The following is a 24,575-nucleotide window of genomic DNA, read 5'->3' on the forward strand; positions in this document are numbered from 1 at the left end:
ATACAATACAAATTCTTTAAAACTTTTAGATAGTTATTTCTTTTGTTCTGTCTGTAAAAAATGCAAAAAAGTCTTAGTTAATTAGGTCCCATGGTTTTTTAAAACTTTTGAACCTACATTTTTTGAGAGGTGGCTTTGATATCTATGGAGTATTTAGGATCTTCTGTAGTGTAAAATAGAGTAAAACATCAAGGAGATTCTAAGTTGTTTACCTAGAGACACTGTGGTCTATAGTGTCTAAGAGCTAAAATGCCAACAACTTTATGGTAACGCTGAGTTCCTGGCTTAGCAATTTGAATCTGAGCAGCAGAGTTTCAGGAGAGAATGGGGTCTTTAAAGCTTATATAAGTCATGCGTTTAGAGCATTGAGTCTGCCTCAGGGTGTCCTACCAGCTCTGCGTCTTCTGAATGGCTCTGCCCTACCTCAGCAGTGGGACAGTGCACAGAGCACTGAATGTGGAATCCCTGGGTCCAAGTCCTGACAGCCTCTTACTAGCCACTGACTTGGGAGTGTATGTCTCTGAGTTGCGGTCTCCTCATCTGGAAAATGGCTATACTTTACTCAAAGGTTTATTGTTGAGATTAAATAACATAATATGGACAAAAATATTTTATAAATTATGGAATTCTATCCAATATCATGCATTATAGTTGTGTTAGCCCTGTTGGAAGCAGGTGTGGCAAAGAATTGATTAGAATTGATTGGAATTAACCATGTATATTCCTACGCTCTACATTCTTACCCAAGGATGGGTGGCATGTCTGTCCCACCCCTCCTTTTCTGCCCTGGGATGTTGATTTGATGGCAGTTATGGGGCATCCATTTCACTACATAAGGGACTCCAAGTCAGGATAGGTGCAAACTTAGGGTTCTAGAGGATTGTGTGATAATTATTTTGACTCCAACGTGTGGGATGATATACCCTTCAAGAACCAGAGGTGAGAAAGTTAGAATCAAAAGCAAGTAAGGCTTCTGCTTGAACATGTCATCTGGTTGGAGGGAGAAGAGAGAAAATTCCACCCTCGTGGCAGCTGAGTGTGGAGCCCTGACAGAGTGGGGGGCATGTGGAGACTCATGCTTTCTTCTTGGCACTAAAGAGCCAGTCTACTGGGCTCCTTGGCAGGAATGAACTGTAGCATGTGTTGGGGCAGAGAGAATATTTCAATGGAGTTAGTTTCAATTTCTCAGTTTCTTGTCACTAGGGATAGGCAAACCCAGTAGTGCTCTATGTTTTCAGAAAGTCTTGACTTAGTTTTCAAGTATTTTGGGTTTGGCTACATTTCACATGTGTTTTGCCAGCTTTCCTTCCTTAATTATTAGTATTAAACTCATGTGTATGAATTTGAATGGAAATTTAATAGCCATTTTTATATTTATTTACACTTAATTCATCCAAAAGCTGTGTTGAGTAAGGATTGTTATATCTTATAAGAAGTCTTTGAAGATTATAAGAATTTCTCTCTATAAGATGTCATGCCAATTTTATCCCTTCTCTTCCCACAAAGGAATTTGGATTTGGGGATGGTTAGGATGGGATCCCAATTCCAAAGCTGTGATACTCATGGCTGGGTTTGAACAATGCAAAGTGAGTTCTCACTGTGTTAATTGTAATTGACTTTGAGGCAGTCATTTTGGTAAACCCCCCAAATGGATTTCTGAGAAAGCACATGCTCTTTCAGAAAACATTCTCCATCTCTAGGACTTGCATACAGTTGCCAGAGCCATGGAAAAACAATTTCTGTGGGCCATCATTTTTTTGCAAGGACAGAACAGAGATTGGTTCTGGGCAGTAGGAAACAAGCAAAGAATGGTAATTTCCAAGTAATTCTTACCTTCTCATTGCCCGGTAACCCATCTGTCTTAGGCTTTGTACTACACCAGCCATATTGATTTAAAAAAAGAGCATTATTTTGTTAATGACAAAATAATGGTGTTATTTTGTTATAGTCACAAGGTACTATCTATTCATAACAGTTTGTTCTGAGATGACAGCTGGAGTGGGACCTGGAGTTACTAATGTTAGAGCTGGGGGTGGGAGGGGAGGAGATTTACTGATTGTTCAGTCAAACTCCCTTGTTACCAAAGGGTTTGAAATAGTAGATGAAACAAACATAAACCTGGGCCCATGACAGGTATGTAATAAATTCTTTTGAATTAACTAAAATTAAAGATAAAGCTTTTTTATGTCTAAAGAATTACAAGTATGAAATTAAATTGAATATCCAGAAAAAGAGTTCAGTTGTTTATTCTTACATTTTTCTCTCCTGCTGTGTTTCCTTGAATTGAGAATGAATTTTGTACTCTGTTGTCAGTTAACACAATTTTAAACAGCAAATATTGTACTTTAATGGGTATTACATTGGATGGTGAAGAAGGGGTCCAAAATCACTAGATATTTTGTCATAATTTATGAAGTTGTTTATGTTAGAAGGTGCACTGTTTACATTTTTTAATTGAACTTTTTATTTTGAAATAATTATAGATTTATATGCAGTTGCAAGAAATAATATAAAAAGAAAGGAAGTTATCAAGATGGCTGACCAGAGGCACCTAGCACTTATCTCCTACAAAAAGAAAGATCAAACAACAAATAGATAACCATACATTGAATAGAGTGTCTAGGGGAGAACACCGAAATTCAGCCAAGGAATAACAAACACCTTCTGAGGCATGGAAACTTGGGATAGAAGTGAAGCACCTGGCTGGGATCAGCTCAGAGCCAAGAGGGACTTCCACCTGTGGGGAAAAGGTAAGTGAGAGACCCAGAGCCATCCACATCCCCACCGTGGACACCTGCAATCCTAGCTACAAGGAGCCCCACAGCACTTGCAGGCTCAAGTCTAAGAACCATTTGCTTAGCTTTAGATCTTAAAGGTTTTATTGTACAGTTTTGGTAAAAGTTTTATGTTTTACATTTAAGTATCCATACATGATTCATTTTGAGTTAATTTTGTAGAAGATGTGAGACTTAGGGCAGGGTTCGTTTCTTTTGCCTATGGATGTCCAATTGCTCCAGCAACATTTGTTGCAAGGCTATCCTCCCTCCATTGAATTGCTTTTGCACCTTTGTCAAAAATCAGTTGGACATAGTTGTGTTAGTCTATTTTGGGTTCTCTATTCTGTTTTATTAATCTATATATGTATCCTTCCGCTAGTACCACATGGTCTTGATTCATCCCTATAGCTATATAAAAGTTTGTGAGATCAGGTAGACTGATTTCTCCTACTTTATTCCTCTTTCAAAATTGCTTTTGCTATTCTAGTTCCTTTGCCTTTCCACATAAATTTTAGAATAATCTTATCTATATCTCAAAAGACTCTTTTTGAGCTTATAGTACGAATTCCATCAAACCTATATATCAGTTTGGGGACAATTCACATCTTTGCCATGTGGAGTCTTCAATCTATGAATGTGATATATCTCTCCATTTACTTAGACATTCTTTGATTTCCCTCTTTCGTGTTAGATCTTTTGTTATAGTCCCACAGTTTCCTGAGGCTCTCTTTATTATTATTTTTTTTTTCAGTTTATTTATTCTCTGTTGTTCACATTTAGGTAATTTCCATTGTCCTATCTTCCAGTTCACTGATTTGATCCTCTGTCTCTTTCATTCTGCTGTTCAGGCCATTCATTGAGTTTTCAATTTCAATTATTGTATTTTTCAGTTTTGAAATTCCCATTGGGTTCATCTTAATATCATCTATATCTTTACAGTGTTTTTCTAGTTCCTTGCCAAGACTTTCTATTTTTTTGTTTCAAACACATTTGTAATTGCTTGTTAAAGCATTTTATTATGGCTGCTTTAAAATCTTTGTCAGGTAATTCTAACATTTCTGTCATCTTTTCATTGTCCTTTCTCTTTTAAGTTGAGAACTTCCTGGTTCTTGGTATGATGAGTGATTTTCGATTGAAACCTGGACATTTTGTGTCTTAGGATTATGAGACTGTGAATCTTATTTAAACCTTCTGTTTTGGCTGGCTTCCTCTGCCCAGCTCCAGCAGGGAGAGGAGAAGCAGCACCTCATTACTAGCAGGTGGGAATAGAAGTTGCTGTAGTTTGGATGTTTGTTCCCCAAACCTCATGTTGACATTTTATCCTAGCATTGGAGGTGGGGACTAGTGGGAGGTATTTGGGTCCTGGGGAGTGGGGGGTGGATCCCTCATGAGTAGATTAATGCCCTGAGGCGAGGTGAGTGAGTTTTTCCTCTATTAGTTTCTGTGAAAGCTGGTTGTTAAAAAGAGCCTGGCACCTCTCACCCATTTCTCATGCTTTCTCTCTCCCCATGTGATCTCTACACATGCTGGCTCCCCCTATCAGTGGAAGAAGCCTGAAGCTTTCACCGGAAGCAGATGCTGGTGCCATGATTCTTGTACAGACTGCAGAACCATTACGGTCTGTACCAAATAAACCTCTTTTCTTTATAAATTACCCAGCCCCATGTGTTCCTTTATGGCAACACTAAAGGGACTATTCCTCACCAGGCATTTGTTGGCACTTGAGGGGTCTCCTCATAACTGCTGGGCAGGCACGGGAGCTCTGGCACCCACCTGGCTTACTGACACCTCCCTGGCTGGGAGGGGTAGTGGGAATGTCTTGTTTTTGCTTCCCATGGGGCTTCCATGGACAGCACAAGAGGGAAGGTGGCTTTGTTACCACTAGTGACAATGGTAGTGATGAACATTCTTACTCTCCACCAGGTCTCCTATGACACTAGTCTAGCAGAGGAAGGAGGATGCCTTATTACTGCTGAGCGAGGGTGGTGGCTCAGGCTCCCCATGTGGTCTCTATATCTAAGAGTGGGGATGGGACTTGTTAACAATCAGCAGGGATGAAAGTCCTGGCTCCCTATTTGGTGCCTGTCTTAGTCTGTGTTGTGTTGCTGTAACAGAATACCACAGACTAGGTAGTTTATAAAGAAAAGAAATTTGTTTCTCACAGTTCTATAGGGTGGCAAGTGCTCAGAGGGGAACTCCAGGGGTCCTCAAGGGGCCAGCATCTGGTGAGGGCCTTCTTGCTGAGTCATTCCATGGCAGAAGGGCAAAGGGAGGGTGAAGGAGAGCAAGAGATCAAACTCACAGCCTCGAGCGCTTTTACAACTGGCATTAATCTATTTATGAAGGTGGAGTCCTCATGATCTAAATACCCATTGGCTCCACTTCCCAACACTGTTGCACTGGGGATCAAATTTCCAGTGTATGCTTTTGGGGGACACATTCCAACTATAGCAGCACCTTATAACAACCTTCAGAGGGAAAAGGTCTAGGCTTACCACTCAGTCTGTGTTGGCCTGGGTAGGGGTAGAACCACAATTTTTCTGTGGTGTTTGGTTGGACTAGGACATTTACTATCTAAAAGTTTTCTTTCTTAGTAGGCTGCCTGATTCCTGGTTGTTTGGCTAAGGAGAGCAAGCTTTTCTTGGGGCTCTTATTTCTGGTGACAAATAGCATTTATGGGTTGCCTGCTTCTCCAGCTCCAAGTCTTGGGTATATGAAGCAAAAGGCAACCCAGGAAACTTACTACCCTTTTGTTCCTTGAGTCTCTTGACAGTTTCTCACAGTTCTGCCTTCTTTCCACCTTTCTGAGTCTTCTATGTTTGTTTTATACATAATGTTCAGCCTTTTTTTATTGTACTTAGTGGGAGGAATAGGGAAAAGGACATCTATTCCACCTTCCCATGGTTACATTTTAAACAGAAGGGGAGAGATGAAATAAATGTCAGAGAAAAAATGTATTTTTGATTCCTATTGATTGGGAAAGATAAGTTTTGTTTTAACTGTCATTCTTGAGTCAAACATTCAATATGACTGTTACTGCCTCCTAAACTCCCTCCGCAACTACAAAGCTTGCCATGTTTCATTTTTCACCAAAGTTTGTCACTTGTAGCTTCATACATTTCAGTTAGCCCTTCCAGAGGAAAACACCGCAAGATAATGTCACAGCCTATGGGAAGGCTTGTATTTTCTGAGAGCTCCAATTTCTTCTTCTGGGTGTGTCTTCACTCTTCCTAGACAGTTTGGTTTATCAGCAATGTCGTTTTATTACTCAACACAGGAAAGCATTTTGCTTGGCAACATGTTTATCATGAATAACATTTTAAGCCAGTTAAAAATGATTCTTATCACCAACGCTGTATTTTGAAGGCTGGGTTTTAACACTGCTGTTAGCTTGGCCTTGAAAAACTGCATTTACACGTTCACACACACATACACACGTGTGGAGGCTCCAACCTAAAAATTGGCTCTTAGCATTCACATTTTATTGAACCAATAAATTGTGAGTTTAACATTTTAGTCAAATCGAATGCCAAGTGTTTCATTTCAGGCCCTAGTGTCCACATTGACAGGACTTTAAATCTACTACTTGTGCATCTGGAGCTTGTTAGGTGTGTATAGTTCGAATAAAGCCAAATGTCAATGGCACCTTTAGTCTATGGAGAGACCCAGTGGAACAAGCAGTTACTCTGCCTCTGTGAGGGAAGAACAGGCACCAGAAGGCCAAGTCCCCACTGATTTGCACTGCGTAAGAAAGGCCTTGGCCAGTGGGAGATTGGTTGGGTGTATAGTTACATGTTTTCTCATAATTCATCCCCAAAGCACAAGGAATATGCTCACTGAGACATGCATCAGAGATTCTATGATGGAGGGACCAGCATGGTCTCTCTGGAGTAGTGCTGTGCAATAGAACTTTCTGTGATGATAGACTGTTCTGTATCTGTGCTGTCCAATATGGAGCCACTAACCATATATGGCATTTGAAATATGGCTAGTGCAATGGAGGAGCTGAATTTTTATTTGCTCTAATATTAATTAGTTAAAAAATTTTAATAGGCATATGTGTCTATTAGCTACTGTTTTGAACAGCCTGACTATAAAGCCAAGTCAGATATGAAGAAATAACAGGAATTGGTTCCTTTTTTGCACCCATGGTTACCCAGAGTGATGATACTTTATTTGATCTACCCATCCACCTATCTACTCATCTCTGCAGTGAACATTTAGCATTTCTATGGCAAGGCACTGTCATAACCGTGGAAGACACACAAGCACATGCTATTTCAAGCCCTCCTTTTATTTCAAAATATCCCATGAAAATGAATTTCTCTATAGGCCCAGAACAATATATCATGAAAACACAAGACTGTGACTTCAAACAGCCCTTAGTTTCATTTCCACCTCAGCTGTTCTACCTTCTTTGGCAAGTTACTTAATCTCTCTCAGCCTCAGTTTCTTCTTCTATACACTAGGATGGTTCTATACGCTTCTTCTATACACTGTGATGGTTAGTTTTACATGTCACCTTGGCTGGGCCATGGTGCCTAGGTATTTGGCCAAACATTATTCTGGATGTTTCTGTGAAGGTACTTTGGATGAGAGTTACATTTACATTGATGGACAGATTTCCCTCCATAATGTGAGTAGGCATCTATGCAAGGATATAGTGTATCCCCTGGGGCCCATGCTAGCAGAGCCACCTTCCATGGTGAATAATGTTGGCCACTCACTTTCCCAACCTCCTTTGCAGCAAGGCATGGGCAGGAAAGTTGCTTCAGACCGAAGTGATCTGAGGAGACATTGCTGAGAACTTCTGTGAAACAGTTGCTTCCTGATGAAAAGAGGGTTTCATGAGCAGAAACTCCTCTCTTCCTCCTATCTTTATTTTAACACTGACAAGGGAGGCCTTGAGCTACAGCCTTCTGACAGCCACAAGGGGAGGCTGGCCAGCAGAATGGAAAGGTGCAAAGACTCTGGATCCCCCCTGCTGCTACTCATAGACAAGGCATATGACAAGTCTATGTTTCACACACTGACTGCCACACTAGAAAAATAACTTTTTCCCTGGGGCCACGGTGTTTTATTAAAACAAAATGATCCTTTCTAATTTGTTATTTTTCATTGTTTTCTGTGCATGAGTTATATGCAATGCAATCCACATTTTTAGAATTAAATTGTCAATATTAATTGTAAAAATAAGAACATCAACAAGTAAGATTTTGACAAACTAACTGTAGGGTTTTGCTTCACGTGGCTCTGGCTCAAAACTAGCCTGAGTTAAATACAACTCACATGGCAGTCAATGTGTTAAATTTATAAGAAACCACAAAACTGTTTCTCAAAGTGACCATACCATCTGCATTCCAACTAGCAATGTATCAGAGCTCCAGCTGTTCCATAACCTTGCTAGCATTGGGTATTGCTGGTTTTTAAAAATTTCAGCTTTTGTGATAGGTGTGTAGTGGTATCTCATTATGGTTTTAATTTGTATTTGACTTGTATTTATCTACGGCTTTAATTTGTATTTTTATGTTGAGCATCTTTGTATGTGATGATTTGTCATCTATAGATCTTCTTGGGTGAAATGTCTGTTCAAATCTTTTGCCAATTTTACAAAATTAGCTTGTTTTGCTATTATTAAATTGTGAGCGTTCTTTATGTATACTGGACACAAGTTCTTCATCTGCAATGTGCTTTGCAAATATTTTCTCCCAGTGTGTCTTCTCTCTTTTATTCACTTAACAGTGTCTTTCTAAGAGCAGAAATTCTTTATATTGATGAACTCTAATTTTCTTTTTACGCATCATGCTTTTGGTGTCATAGTGAATCTTACAGAAGTTTTTTAATTTTAACTTTTGCATTTAGGTCTATGATCTATTTCAATTTGATTTTTGCAAAGGGTAGAAAGTGTGGATTTTCTTTCTTTTTGCATACAGACATCCAATTGTTTGAGTATTATTTGTTGAAAAGATTCTGTGAACAATTTGAAATTATCAAACAAACAAAGTGGCTCTTCAGCAAGGAAAGTTTCAGGAGGACGGACCTACGCAACAGTTTCCTTTAACCATTGCCCTGAGTTCCATTCTCACTCAGATTATGGCCAAGATGTCCCCAGGTCTTTCATGTGAGCCATAGCTGCTCACCTTTTGCTAAAATCACTCCCAGGCTGGATTAGGAAGGCAGAATGAGCTCATACCTGATTAATCAAAGAATAGCTTTTTAGCTCTTTCTGTATGGTAAATAAAAGGCATTTTCAGAAATGTGATACAAAGCTTTCTTTCTTTCTTTAATCTTTGAACAACTGAGCTTTTAATTTTTCTTCCCAATATGTTCCAAATCTCTCTGACTGCTGGAGAAACTGGATAAAGATTCCCTTCTCTCCTCATTTTATCACATATTGTTTTGTTCCAAATAGTTGGAAACAGCTGGATTTTTCATTAATCTGTGGGAAACTTGGAAATTGCCAAAGGCTGGCGACCAGCTCAAATGTACGTGTGAAATGCGACATTGAGTTCCGGAAGAGAAAGCATTACAGCTCATGTGGCATTGGTTAGCTGTCTCCTGTGGCGGGATATTTGGCAGGAGAGGGGTATCTTGTTTATCGGGGTGGTCGTGCTCTCACTTCTGGAAGAGAAACTGAGGACTTAGCTCTCATGCTAGCACCTGGGTAATTAGCCCAACCCTCATGTTGGCATGAGAATAACTAAAACATGTTGACATCGTAACCTAGTACCGGTGGGAAGGACTCAATATTGCGGGAAAGTACATTTCATCGCAGGGAGAATAATCAGTTATTCTTGGCACTGCTGAGTTTGTTCTGAAATTGAGGCTAACTCACAAGGAAGATAAGCACATTTCTCCACTCCCTCCCTGTTCTGTAATGTTTTAGACTCTGTGAATTTATCAGCTCATGACACAGTGCAGTAATGATTCCTAGACATGTTGATGTGAGACTCTAGGTGATCCTGTTGAGTTGTCTGGAAATTCAGTAATTCTGTTATCTAATCTAAAAATATTTCCTAAAATGACAAGAAACTACAAAATATATATTAAGTATACGTGACCATTTTCCTGATCTATAAAGAAAGCATGAGAATGTAATGCTGAGAAATCAAAAAAAATGGTCAATTGAATATTCCCCTGTCTTTGAGGTGGTATTCAAACACACTCTAACCAAGGCTGAATACCTTTCCTATCTTACGCCTGTCTTTCTTTCTTTCTCCCTCCCTCCCTCCTTCTCTCCTTTCCTTCCTTCCTTCCTTGCTTCCTTCTTTCTTTTCTGGAATTAAACCTGCTCAAATTCACTTTAACAAAAAGAGAAATTTATTAGAAGGATGTAGAGTGTGTCATGGAAGCTGAGAGCAGGAATTCTATCCAGGGAGGGACAAGTACAGCTGGACGACTGCTGTGTCTCACTGGGGCCAGTTTCCTTCTTGTTCTTCTTTCTGATATCCATCCCCTTGCTCTCTGACTAGCGCACTCCCCTTTATTTTCTTTTGAACTCACGTGGTTGCCCTAACCACAACTTTACATCACTTCCCAGTTTAAGCACCCAACAGAGACTGGCCAGAGCTCTGAGATCCCCTGAGACACCCTCTGTTTCCAAGTCCGGTTTTTTGGCCTAGGCCTGTCTTGCCTTGGATGCTCACGAGTGATTTAATTGACATGGCCTGGGGCCAGAGTCCAGGGGCCTGCTGTTCAATCAGAGGGGTGGGGTGATCATACTCTCTAAAAGAGATCAGGGCAGGCAAACTGATCCACAATCATCTAGCCATACTTCCCTATAAATGCTACAGTTGCAACATAAAGTGAAGGAGGTGCCAAATGATATGAACATTGAACACTGCTCAGGAAGAAAAACAGATTCCAATCCTGCTTTGCATTCTACCCCTGGAGCCAAAACAGACTGAGAGAATCAGGAAGGATCTGCATGACTGCATCAGGTGACCCTAGAAAGAGTGGACTCATCATCTATCTCTAGCCATGTTGACATTGTAGTCACTCGCAAAGTAGAGGTAATCAAAGAGCCTTCCAAACCAGCTTAGTGTGGCCACAGTCTTCCTGAAGATGAGGGTCCTGAATGCACAGGGCGTATTATTATTACACAAGTTCAGGTGACTACCTGGCGGCAAAAATACTTCAATGCAGAGTGGTTCTTCTGCAAATGAACCAGGTGAGGTTCCTGGTAGAGAAAGAAGGGAAAGTTGTTTTATAACTTAGAATCTATCCAAGTGGATTTACCTCTCTCAATAAATGAGTTGAAATAGCCTCATCATACCTTCTCATTTCAAAACATTAGCCTCTCCATTCGTATGTTTTCTTTCCCATTTGAACCTTTTCCCTGTTTTGAATCCTTGTTGTGCATTTGACAGAACATGTGTCCCTATTTGTCTGTCTGTCTGCTCATACAGGATGCTGCAGCACCCAATAGGTAAACTTTATTCTTCCACCTTTCTCTAGAGACAGAAGAGTGTCAGACCCAGCCCATTCTGGGAGGCCAGAACCGTCAGACGAGTAACAGAAGTTTGAAGGTGGTTGGCAAGAATGTTACAGGGCAGGAGGAGAAGTCAGAGTCCAAGGATGGCAAGGTGTGCAGGAAGCAGCCAACGGCTGGGCTTTGGGGGAGAATAAGCAGAGACTGAGAATGAGTGGACCCGAGGGGGAGGTTTGGAAGATAGCAATTGGGCAGCACTGGTGTTCTCTGACCAGGGAAGGGGAAGTGTTGAGCAAGGTGCTTCTAGGCAATGGCATAGTCTGCGCATGGGTCCCCGAACACAGAATCCACCCTTTTATTCTAACCTGGTTTTCCCCATGCATTGTGAATTTGTTAAGGGAGAAAAATTTGTTCCCAGGAGAAACTGGTAGGGGAGTGGGAGAAGCATAAAAGGGAAGAGGAAGACCCATGAGAGTGCAATTTCAGGAAAAGTTCAGAGAGCAGCTTCAGCCTGATCCCACAAAAACTGCAGGTGAGTTGTTTAGTCCTCAGAGTGTGCCCGACTCAAATCAAGGAATTCGGGCTTCCGCATTCCTAAATCCCGCATTTATTGGCTAAGGGCTTCCCAGGGTTCCAGCTAGTTTCAAATTCAGTCCTAGAATCAGAGAGACCTGTCTCTATGAAAAGGCCACCTCGTCCACGTAAGCGCTTAGGCCTTTAAAAAATCTTGACATACATGACATAGTTATTTCCTCCAATATGCCGATTCATTTGTTCAACAAACTTTCACTGAGTGCCTGCTATGCATGACAATTGTGCCAGGCAGTGGAGATGCAAAAACAACCCAACATAGTCCTGTTTTCCGAGTAGCCGAGGAGACAAAGAAATCCCCAATTCTTATAATTAAAGAGCTGCGAGAGAAGGATGCTTATCTTATTATGAAAGTACAGCTCGGTGCCCATTGATCCAAAGGTTCCACAAAACATCAGAGAATTAAATTTTCTCTTTTCTAGTTTCTTTTTATAATGTATAGTCGTACCATATACACTTAAATTAGCCTCAGATTTCAAGAACAAGTTCTCCAAGAAATCACATTTTTAGGGAAAAAAGAAGACATCAATTCTGTATTTGTTCAGTGAGCCAATTTTCATAAAGTAATATTCTCTTTTCAATTTTTTAAGAGTGATTTTTTTTCCTGCTGGACACTTCTTAATTGGCCTGATGTCCCATTTAAATGGCAAATATGTAGATCGACAGACAAAGAAATAAACACTTATCGAGCATTTATATATATCAGGTACTATGCTAGATACTAGAAATGTACTTAATCCTACAGAAGACCCCTTAGAGGGTCCTTGTTATGATTAGATTTAGAAAAACTTGTGAAACTTTGCAGGCTAATTTAAAAAGTAAAATATGTGTGTGTGTGTGTGTGTGTGTGTGTGTGTGTGTGTGTGGGTGGGTGTGTGCGTGAAAACCTATCAACAAAGGTGCTTTTGATGCTTCTGCGGCAGAGGACGAGGGGATGGTGAGAATGATGCGCTAGCAAGGGGCTGTATCTTATCAGCACCAGGACACAAGGAAGGCCAGCATTCCTCGCAACAGGACTCCAAATCCTCAGCAAGCAAACAGGATTCTTAAACTGCAGCAGCCAACGGGGCTGTTGATAGGGCAATCCACCCCCTCCTGCTTCTGGGCTCCAAAGGAAAATTTTTGATAATATTGTATGAAGCACTAGCGTGGTTGAGAGAGATGATTGCTGAAAATACTGCAAAATTCTTGCTATACCCAATGTCATAAAAAAAGAGAGAAAGCAGAAATTTTGCTTTGGACAACAGACAGAAAGCAGGCCACTGACTCAAATCAAGTCTGCATGTACTCCATTGTGTTTTGGGGAGCAAGAAAGATTGTGAAAAACTAGTGCTAAGCATTTTTGAGTTTTGTCATTGTAACCATCCCTTTAATCTTTAAAAAAATATTAATGATTAAAGAAATGCCAAGAACAGCCATAATGAAAATGCTGACCAACAGGGATAGCATTTGGGGCCCTTCCAGGCCAAACCTGAGGGAATCCGATAGGGTTATGGGGGTGGAGCTGAAACTGTCATCCTGGACTCGCTGTCCTCAGATCACATAAAGATGAGTACAGCAAGGGAATAAACAACCAGATTAGTCATGCAGCCTAAATCGTGTCTTTGCCTCTGACTAGGAGACGTGAGACCTCCGTGCACTGTGGATGAAATCAATCAGAGTCTGGTGGCATTGTCAGCTGGAGTCAGCTCTGCGTCCAAACTTAGACTGTATGTCTAGAATCCGTGTCTTAATGTAAATTGGCTTATGGCTATGTCTCCCTGGGGCATAAGCTTCCATCATCCAGATGGCAGGGTGACCCTGGTGGAAATAAACATATGGTAGGCTATATCTGTCGCTCACAGAGGAAGAACAAGTACACTTCGTAAGAGCCAATTAAACAAGAGTCAATGTCGCGAACAGTGGACATCTCAGACAACAGATTAACAGGAAAGTAAAACTTTTGGGTAAAGGCTATTGAGAACTAGGTAGGAGGAAACCTGTCATTGGGATTCTGAACTTTGGTCTAAGGTGGGGAAAAAGGGAATAGGGAGAACTTAAGGACTGAATAGGAGCTGTGCTTTGAAGTTTTCTGTGGGAGAATTGTCAACAACAGCAGGACAGCTGCTTGCACGGTGGCTTTTGGCCAGCTTCCGTATTCTTTGCAGAGTGACTGCCTTAGTTTCGGTTTCCCAGGAGAAGATGCTGAGGGAGGGATTAAAGTGCAAGTAATTGATTTAGGGAACACCGGTGGGAGAACGGGGCAGTGAGGCAGGAAGGTGAGAAGGTGAACGATGAGGAGTGCGTCATCAAGCCAGCGTCCACCCTCAGTGACTGGAACTCAACCCTCCAGGGACACTCGGGCAGCCAGTGTAGAAAGCACTCTCTAAAAGTCATCCCACCTGAAGGGCGAGGGAGCTGGGGCATTTATGCACTAACTCTTTTTAGTCCCAAGTTGAGGACTGCTTATGAGGACATTAATGCCACAATACTTTTCCTGCCTCCAATGCAGGAAAGTGGGCTTAGGCCACTCTTAGGCAAAGAAAGGCTGATGCTGGCAGGTGGCAGCTGGGCAGCTGTGCACTGAGGTGGCGAGGGCCAGGGGAGATGGGCTGTGCCCCGGCCCGGTGGGGACCTGCGGCCGTCTGATTTCAAGATTGTTCTTTTTTAAGCACCATAGGAGGCAGGAAAAGCTCCATCTTTCTCCGCTGCACCCATTTTAATAAAAGATTTGTTCTGCAAAATGCGGATTCAGTCAAAAAGGCTGCAGTTAAGGACCTAGAAGGCCATATGTGGCCCCAAGGCCGCAGGCTCCCCGCCCTGCTGGATTGGCACAGAGAGAAAGTATAGGAAAAAGTTACAGTTCTATTTAAGAAAAAAAGAAATAGCACTTAAGATGAAATAAAAGCTTTCTTTCTGTTTCATCTGTGCTGCTTTCACTCTTTTGGAAATGGGACATAGCAAATGGAAGAACTTGTTCTTATGACTAAATATTATTTGAAGATAAAAATGCTAACAAGGATTATCTGGCAACGTGGAATTTGCTCTAAGCCTACACCTGAAACCTGTGATACATTTTGTGATAACATCATAGGCTACAAAAATCGTGAAACCATTCTCATGAAATAGAATGCCTTGTGTCATGCCTATTACAGTTTTATTAGGTAACTTGCTACACTGAATTATAAAGAAGAACATTTATTTATTGGATTTACTTTATGAGCCACTTGCTATAAAGGAGAGTCTAATGAATGTTTCACCTTGGTGTTGACAGAGCTCTTTTCCCCAGAAGAACATAAGTGAGTATAAAACAACGTATTTTCACATTTTACAGGAGGGAGAAAGTGAGGCAGAGAAAGCTGCATGGGGCAGAGTACCTTCAATTTTTTTCTTAGGGGCTACAGAAATAATCATTCCATTAGGAGACGGGTTTAAGTCCATGGCTCCTTTCCCTCCTGTGAGGGAGAGAAATATGATGGGGAGGTGTCACAGTGTAAGACCTGGGTCGATGGCCAGTGGGACTTTCCTTGCCATATAGAGGATTAGCGGTACCCTGATATGCCCAGGATATATCTACTCCATGTTAAAATCCTGCTGCAAATAGGAGAAAGGGAAGTGCATAGTAAATAAAAATATGAAAAATTGGAGCCATATAAACTATGGTTGATATAATTAAGAACCAAAGGTCTACTTGAGTGACCAAGACTTACAAGAAGACCAAAGCGGGTGACAAGCACTGCCAGCAAAGATGAATGCCTAGCTCTGGAGGGCTTCTTTTTGAGCCTTTTATGAAATAAAGAATATGACACTGTTTTTGTACATTTAGAATATACAGAATACAGTTGTATAACGGAGAACCAAATATTTTGAATGGAAAAAACCTTACAACTTTAAATTTTCTGTCAGTGGGATCTTGGAGAGGTAGCCTAGAAAAGAGGCCAGGAGCCTGGACCCCTGCTTGGGCTCCACTACTCTTTAGCTGTGTGACTTTCGGCAGGTCATATAATCTCTCTGTCCTTTAGCTCCCTTCTCTGTAAAATGAGGATATTACACAATAGTATCTATCTCATAGAGCTATTTGTAAAATATTTAGAACAATGTCTGGCACATGGTAAACCCTACAAGTGTTTGTGAAATAAAATATATAAACCTTCATGGAAGCCCTTTCATTGTGTTCCTTCTGTATTTCAGTGAGTTTTCCAAACATTTAAATTCAGCAAATATTTATTGAGCCCTCACTGGGACTGGGCATGTGAGCACATATCCAGTAAGAATGAATTTCCATGGTCTTTGCCCTTCCAGGTGCTTACAAGCTAACTGTCTCTCTCTTTTTTTAATTTAAATTTTTTAAATACTTTGAAACAATGGTAAACTTACAAAAAAGTTGGAACTGCAATATAAATAACGCTTTTTTCCTGACTCATATGAGAGTAAGTTGGCATATAATGCCCATCACTTTGGATGACTTTAGCGTGTCCTTCCTACAACTGAGAATATTATCCTCCGTGACCACAGTGCAATCACCAAAATCAGGACAGTGACAGTGATGCATTTTTACCATCTAAATCTCAGACCCCATTCAAATTCCATCCCTTGTCCCAGTAGTGTTTTCCATAGCATAGAAATCCTATAGCATAGGATCCAGGTTGAAATTAAGTGTTGAATTTGTTGTCACACCTCTTAGCCTCATTCAGTCTAGGATATCAGGTCCTTAGTCTTCTCTTGATTTTCATGACCTTGACACTTTTGAAGGTTCCTAGCCAGTTATTTTGTAGAGTATCCTTCAATTTGGATTTGTCGGGTGTTCCTTCATGATTACAGTTATGCCTTTTTGGCAGAAATAACATGGAAGTGATTCTGTGTCCTTTTCATTGTGTCTTATCAAGTAGCACCAGATTTCCAGTTGTTCCCTACTGACGATGTTCATTGTGATCCCTTGATTAGGGTGGTGTCTGAGCCTTCTCCACTGTAAAGTTACTCTGTTCTCTTTTGTAATTTATGAGCGTTTTATGGGGGAGGTACTTTTAAACTATACAAATATTCTGTTCCTCATCAAGCTTTCAACTTGTTCATTCATTTCAGAACAGACTCAGAGCTTCCTATTTTACTCAATCTGTTGCTATTATAATTTTTCAATACTCAAATTGTCCCCGATTCAGCTTTGGAATCAGCTGTTTCTCCAAAGAGCCCTGATCTCCTTCAGTGGAGGATGGTATTTAAAATGGATATCTGGGACACTACATGTGCTCATGGGCACTGTGATGTCATTGCTCCCAGGTCCTAGCCATGCACAGAGTTATATTTACTTCTATATTTATCTATGTATATCGGAAACTATTTATTCACATCAATATCCAATTCCAATCCAACAATACCTAGGGCTGTTATCCTTAAAACATTTACTTCTCTGATCAGTCCTCTATGCAGCCCAGATCCCATCTCTGCTGTTGCCCCTTGCCCTTGACAGCCCCCTCCTCTAGCTGCTTGGGCTCTGACTCCCCATTGTGGGACACAATTCCATCTGCCACAGGAATGCCACCCTCCTGGCCCTGCCTGGGCTCTGACACTCTATCCTCCCAGCTCCTTCCTAGCTCTCTTTGGGTTCTGACTTATACCCCCATGTAGACACCCTCCCTGCCTGGCTCGGGCTCCAACACCACACAGCAGGACACCCTCCCATGTGCCACCTTCTTCACCCTGCTCAGGCTTTCTGTCAGTCATTTTCAGTGTGACTCAGAGCAGATTTTAAAAGGCTCCTCTTGGGTGTATACGAATCTGAGTTTAGGCAATTAAACTCTGGAAAATAAAAAAAAAACAACCAAACACATTTAACAACATGTATTATATTTTTAAATATGTAGATTAGAGTGCTAAGATAAAGTTTGTTGATTCTCCTAGCCCCCACTTTTATCCTTTCAATTGAAACAAATGATAGGACTTAGCTGGGAGACTTAGCAGTTGACTGATGGAGAAGGTTGTGAAGATGTCACTTTCTAGGCTGGCATCTGCGGAAGGGTTATGCAAGACTAGGAGGCAACACAGATCAAGGACAAAAGAGGCAGGCTCCTTTCTGCCCTTATTTTATGATTTCTGATCTTGACTCCAGAGCCAGATTTCCTGATTAAGGAATAAATGCATATTGGGGACATGGCCAAGGGTTGAGAAAGACGCAACTGACAAGAGATGCGTCTGGTAGACCAGGTGACGTCAGAAAAAAAAATTAATCCAATTTTATGTAAGTGAATTTCCTCTCGACCCAGGATAGCAGGAAATGTAATCTCTCAGGAAAGAGAGTTGAAGATTTCATTTTCTAGTTATCACTTTTCCTATGCTAGAGAAACAATTTTACTTCAAAGATGTAGAGCAGTGGATGTTTCCTGTAGGGTGGACAGATTTGCATGACCAGCCAGCCCTCTGCTCCCTTTCTGAGGAGCCACTACATGGGGCAGTCCACCGGGGGAATTCGAGCTTGCTGTGGCCTCTGCCTGCTGGGCTGTAGGGTCTAGCGATGGAGCGGGGGCGGGCACTGCACAGCTCCTGTGGCCAAATCAGAGCACAAAGCAGGACGGTCCCAAGCTTTGTCTGATGGCATTTCAACAGGGAAAACAGAGATTCCTGGGAGAAGCAAAATCCCAAATTGTTCTTGTTTTCTCCTCCTCCTAAATGTGTATATTCCTGGGCCAGAAGAAACAGGAAGTAAAGCACCCCCCACACCTCTCTTCTCCATCTGACCATGTCAGGTCCCAGGCATCTGTCTGAGCTCTAATTGAAGAGGAAGCAGATTCTCTATTTCACCCCAGCTCTTGTCAGTACAGTGAGCTCTTAACATTCCACATGGAATCAGGGAAATGTAATTTTGAGGAGAAGTGCTGATTTTTATGGGGCATAACTTAAGCTGAATCCCTGTGTTTTCTTTTTTTCTTTTTTAAGAGTAATCGCTTCAAAATGATTAATGATGCCTGAAGCCACCAGTCTTACTTCCTGCGGTGAAATGCAGAACTTTTGTGCACGTCTGGGTTTGTAGGAGGGTGCGCATCTTGCTCCAGCAAGAGATAGTTTCCCGTACTGTACGGACAGTCGGGCCATTGTTCAGAAAAGCTGACTCTCCGGAGGAAACGTGGCACAGAGTGGGACCATGGCCCCTGCAGGGAGGAAAGGCTGTACTTCAGTTGAGGGAGGGAGAAAAGCTCATTTACTGTTTTTTTTTGAGACAAAAATCTCGCACTTGTTGCCAGGATACAGTGCAGTGGCATCATCATAGCTCACAGCAACCTCAAACTCCTGGGCTCAAGCCATCCTCCTGCCTCAGCCCCCCGAGTAGCTGGGACACAGGTGTGGACCACTGCGCCTGGCTAATTTTTCTATTTTTAGTAGAGACGGGGTCTCGTCATTTACTTCTTAAGGTGCCAGAACAAGAGAGTTGCTGGATCAGGAGGAGCCTACATCTTTCTGCTTGGTGGGAGTTAAGAACAGTGAGAGTGGTGTCTTTGGAAACAGGTGGGATTACTGACGGATCACAACAGAGGAATAGGTAAAACAAAGGGTCACTGTCCTGCTGGGCAGCGGCCATCTCACGGGGTCTCCAGGCTGCTGTGGGGGAACAAGCTCCCCAGGGGAGCGTCCACCCCTACCTGACTCCTGTCCTCTCTTCACTGAGGACCCAGAACAGGTTTGCAGCAGCTGCATTTGGCATTTTTGTGAATCCTATTGGGAAAAGAGTATGGACGACTCTTGTTTATGAAAACTGGAACTAAATACAGGCTAGAGTTGGTAGATTCCTTCACGGGACTCTGGAAGTCTAACGTTGTTTTCATGTAAATGTTCTCCCAGTTCCTCCACGCTATTCTTTGCATTAATGCTCAGGGAAGGGCGATAACAGACAATGAGTTTTCCTCTTCTGGAGCTCTGAGTAAACTGTCACCATTCCTTCCCTCAATAAGATGTTTTATAGGGGAGCTCGACTGTCCATTCAGAGGGGCAGACTGCACGGGACAAAAGCCCAGCTTACGGGAGCCAAAGTCAGGAAGCAGAAGGGACCTAGCACTGCTCTGAGTGCTGACGGGTGTGAGCGAGTGTGCGCCTGTGTGAACGCACACACATGCCTGACAGCCGCTCTCTTCTGAACAGATTAATCCCACTAGGTGTGCTTTCCCCCAGGACCCGTTACATCACCAACTCACAGGGCTGCTATGAAGCAAAATGGATGATCGCAGCAAAGAAAAGTCAGATGTGAGCTAAAAGCAACAAACAACCTCTTCCCTCCCCGCCAAAAAAAAACCCCACAAAAAGTCTGTACTGGCTCTTCTTGAGCTGAGCTGTTCTTAGGTTAAGTTGTATAAACCAGGCTCTCAGTTTGCAGAGACTGTATTAGCATCAACTGTGTTAGAAATGGTAAGTCATTTTGGGCAGCGTGCCCAAGAGGCTGGAGCCAGGAGGACTGATCTTTATGTCAACAGGCAGAGCACCTGCCTGAGAAATCTGGGAACACAGGTTTTCTTCCCACGACGCCTTCTCCATGCGAATTAATCTATTAGCTGGTATGTGTGTCAGTTTATTTAGGAGCATGTGTGCTGACAATTGGCTTCTGATTGTAAAATATGGTCTGGAGGGAGAAAATGATTAATTGCCTGCTTTAAAGCGTGTGTGTGTGTGTGTGTGTGTGTGTGTGTGTGTGTGTGTGTATGTGTATTTGATGACAGTCACTATTAGTATGCGTGTCTACAAAACTAAAGGCAAACAATCATTTAGACATTGAAAGGTGTGAATAAACAAAAAGAGAAGAAATAAGATGGCAAACATCTCCTATAGGTCTTTGCTGTAACAAGCATTTTTTTTTTTTTGGTCTTTTCTATATCTTACTTTTAAAATGCCATATAGGTGGTAGTAATCTCTTCATTCAATGTGATAAGAATGTAGAAGCCACTCGGACCCTTGTAGAAACTCAGAATAAGACTAGATAGTATAGTTTCCAAAATGCAAAATTTAGGTCATTTACAGTTATGAACTCTTTATTTTCCCAAATAAAGATACTGAAGTAAAGAGACAAAATTGCCATTGTTTTGTTACAGAAAGGGCATCTTAATATAGAAAGCAGAAGTGTATAATCTCGACAAAGAGCAGAGCTTTAGGTTGAAGAAGTGTGACGAGATGATAGCTCACTGCACTGCCTTTGTCTCTCCCATTTTGCAGGGATGGACCTTTGGGAACCCCTCCTTTTTATAACTGTATGTGTGTGTGGGTGGCACCCAGAAGACATTTAACCTGGGAATTGTCACGGTGCATTAGAACTATCATTATAGTAGCAGTGCTCAGAATTAAAGGGAAGAGAAATGGGAAGAGGAAGGGGCAGTTTGGAGGCCGGTGTGCCCAGATAGAGGTATGACAGCACTCAGCTCTGTGCACATCACCTCATTTAACCTGTCTTATATTCAGAGGTTGCCTGGAGGAGGCTTGTTTCCATTCACATACGAGCTTCTGGAGGGGGGCTGGGGCCAGCACTCTTACAAAGCTGACAGTTGAAGAGTTGGGAAAGGAGGGTATTGCTCAGACAAAGCAGGTAGACAGGGAGCTGGAAGAGGAAGGGTGGGGGTCAACTCAAAATTTAAAATTAAAATAGGAGAAAACAGTGACTCAAAAGGCAGGAATGTAAAAGCCATCAGATGCTGCAGAGGGGAAGGGAGAAGGGGGAGTGAGAAGCAGCCAGGAGACTAAGTGATGAGGAAATAATCCAGCATCGATAAGGCAGATCCAGTGCTAGGCTGGCCACAGAAATCAGCTTGCACAGCGGTGAAGACGGGGGTATGAGAAGTTTAGTGAGACGTGGAAGCAGGGATTTGGATAGCAGTTCCACAAGGTAGCAGAGTGATAGGTCATTTTTTTTTTTTTTTCCTTTTTTTCTTTAATGGAAAGACTTGACCATTCTTTCAATCACTCAATAAACATTTTCTGGGTTTCTACTAAGTAGGAAGGATTGTGCTAAGTGCTGAGGATTTAGAGTTAAAAGGAATCATCTCTACTCTCAAAGAGTTCTCAGGCTGGGAACTTTTTGAGGGAGACAGAGAGGTGAACAGATGAGGCTAATGTTATGTGTTAAGCGCTCTGGGGGAGGAAAGCCTGGGGCTCTTTCTGCACAGGACAAGGAGTATTAACCTTTACCACGGAGGGACAGTGGTTGGGAATAGCATCACAGGGATCAACGCTGGACTGGGCTTTGAAGGGTGATTAGAAGCTCTCCAGGGAAAAAACAGAGGCATGGCCTTCCAAGCTGAGGAAACAGCGGGTACAAAGGAATGGAAGGATCTTAGTGGGCTGTGTGACCTGAGTGGAGAGTACAAGGAGTATAGCGTTGAGGCAGGAGGCAACTCACAAGTTGCATAGTATACCGAGGACTTCAGATTTCAGTGCGTCAGGAGATCAAGGGGAAGCAGCCAGCTGAGCAAAGACAGAACATCCAAACGAGAGGAGATGCTAACTGAGCGGGAAGGAAGAGAAGCTGAGTGAAGGTAAGAGGTGGGGGGAGGAATGTCATGGGAGTTGGTGAGGCCATCTGGCTGTGAGGGAGGAAGTGGGAGCAGGCAGGGTGTCTGGAAGAGGCTCCCTGGGAATTGTCGAGAGAAATAAAAGGATTGCCATATCGTCATTATTTGAGATTCACAAAGACTTTCATCAGATATGTAACTGATTCTCACTGATATCATTGCCCCTACATCTGTTGTTCTGCTTTTAAATGAAGTGTCATCTTACTTTCCAATATCCATTTTCTGCAAAGATATCAAGTGCCAGGCATGGCCATTCTGAACCAGAGCCAAGGTATATTGATTACATATTCTCTGTCCTCTTGTTGAAACTTGTTTATATTTCACAGAGTCAAACACCAACCAACTGGAAGGACTCGATAAAACACCAACCATTACTATTGGTGGGAGCTTTTTAATAAAGATGAAAATCAGGACAAGTATTCAAACTCATTAATGTGTATCTAAAAGCGAATTCCTACCAAATTTTTTACTTTGAAGAGAAGAATGACATAGAAAAGAGAGCGTGGCTAGTGCCAAGATTAGTGGGTCTGGAGCCCAGAGTCTGGGATTGACCATTAATAATCTGTGTAATGTTAGGTGAAACTTCTTGGCTCCAGTTTGGTTTACAATTTTTCCTTTTCCCCCACCCCAAACACCACAATGACATAAGTACAATTGTAAGTACAATAGAAGACTTTAGACTTTCAACACATGATGTAAAGACACAAATAAACAATTTCAGGAAACAGTTCTGAATTCTATTCTCATGTCTAACTTATAAAGTGAAATTGACTCATGTATGTTTTTGTTTTGTCAGTCGTGAGAAGTCAAGTCTGCTCAGGGAATTCCACCATAAGGGAAAAGGGACTTGAATATGAGAAAATCAGCATGTGGGGAATCGGAATAATTTGCCATGGAACATTTTGGAGAAATTGGAAATGGTAAAAGAAGCATAGGCTTTGTAGAAGATCACTGATGTTTGATGTTATCCACAATGATTTCACATGCAATGGAGATGATTTGTGGCAAGTTTTCAAATGGAAAAATATTTATGTGAGTTTCCTCTTTTTCTGATTAAAAAAAAGATAGCCTCTTTGCAAGGGTAATAATGGAATGATTATTCATGCATGATAGTCCCCTTTCCCTTATGGTGGAATCTCCTGAGCAGACTTGACTTTTCACAAACTGACAAAACATACGTGAACCAATTTCACTTTATAAGTTAGGCATAGGAATAGAATTTCCTGATATCGTTTACTTGTATCTATAAATGACATGACCTATTCATTTTTAGTTTATTGGGAATTAACTTCATGGTAGTCAGAATAATGCCACCTGCCACTGTCCCTCTCCCCTAAGATGTCCATGTCCTAATCCCTGGAACCTGTGCATGTGTTTACCCTACAGGGCAAAGGGACTTTGCAGGTGTGATTGTGTTAAGGATCTTGAGAGAGATTTATCCTGGGTTATCTGGGTTGGGTGGGCCCAATGTAATCACAAGGGTCCTCATAAAAGGAAGGTAGGGGTGTCAAAACGAGAAAGAAGGAGATTATGACAGCATAGGGAAAGAAGATGTGATGATGGAAGCAGAGGTCAGAGTGATGCCATTGCTGGAAGGAGGCCCTGAGCCAAAGAAGCAGGTGGCCTCCAGAAACCAAAGGCAAGGAATCTCCACTCGAACCCCCAGAAGAAAGGAGTCCTCCTGACACCTTGATTTTAACCCCCTAAGATCCATTTTTGGACTTCTGACCTCCAGAACTCCAAGATAATAAAGTTGTGTTGTTTTAAGCCATTTAAGCAGCAAGAGGAAGCTAATGCAAACTCCTTGAGTGGTCCTATTCCCTGGGCTATACAGTGCTCTTGCATTACACACTTCTAGGGGCCTTTCATTCACCCCAGATTGCTTTCCCTCTTAGCCCTGGTCACTCTTTTTTTTGTGAATGCCCTTTTAATTATTTGTTTCCTCCTGGATGTAAGTTCTCTGAGGGCAGGAGTTTTGTTACTCATTTCCGGGTGTCAGTCTGGGTGCAGTGCTGAGTGTGGAGTAAGAACATGTCTCTGGTTGAGTGAACCAGTCAAATCAATGCCAGACGGGGCATTTTCAAACGGATCAAAAGGATCCCAGGGATCAAAAAGAATCCTGTCTGCCATCTCTGGCTTGGTAAAATCTGGGTGTCACTCTTTGAGGACACCAACCCACAGGTGAAAATGGCTTATGAGGGAATGTGAGGAAGTGTCCTTTTATCCAAAAACTCCTTGGTTCCAGCTGTTTTCTTTTCT

This window comes from Propithecus coquereli, unplaced genomic scaffold, assembly GCF_000956105.1.
Source record: "Propithecus coquereli isolate 6110/MARCELLA unplaced genomic scaffold, Pcoq_1.0 Scaffold9, whole genome shotgun sequence".
Classification (NCBI taxonomy): domain Eukaryota; kingdom Metazoa; phylum Chordata; class Mammalia; order Primates; family Indriidae; genus Propithecus; species Propithecus coquereli.